General features: G+C 49.5%; 1 protein-coding gene across 1 annotated transcript in view; it reads left to right on the top strand.

Moving 5' to 3' along the window:
* The window catches only part of EMH_0029660 (uncharacterized protein), a gene marked incomplete at both ends in the record, with an annotated part of 10,360 nt that overhangs the window by 948 nt on the left and 9,196 nt on the right, over positions 1-216 (top strand). The window lies entirely within an intron of this gene.

Genomic DNA, 216 nt, shown 5'->3' with positions numbered 1-216 from the left:
CAGCAAACGAAGCGGCGGTAGCTGCAGCAATCCAAAAAATAAAAAAAACAAAAAAAAGAGCAGCAGCAGCAGCTCAGCTGTCACTGCAGCTGCAGCAGAGCATACAACACACCACCAACCGCCTCCTTGTAAACCCTAAACCCTAAACCCTAAACCCTAAACAGGAGATACCCGACTTCTGCATGCGGTCAGCTCAGCACCAGCTCAAGCATAGTC

Source organism: Eimeria mitis, genomic scaffold, assembly GCF_000499745.2.
Source record: "Eimeria mitis Houghton genomic scaffold, Emh_scaff1108, whole genome shotgun sequence".
In the NCBI taxonomy this organism is placed as follows: domain Eukaryota; phylum Apicomplexa; class Conoidasida; order Eucoccidiorida; family Eimeriidae; genus Eimeria; species Eimeria mitis.
This window is presented reverse-complemented; position numbering and strand designations above follow the sequence as displayed.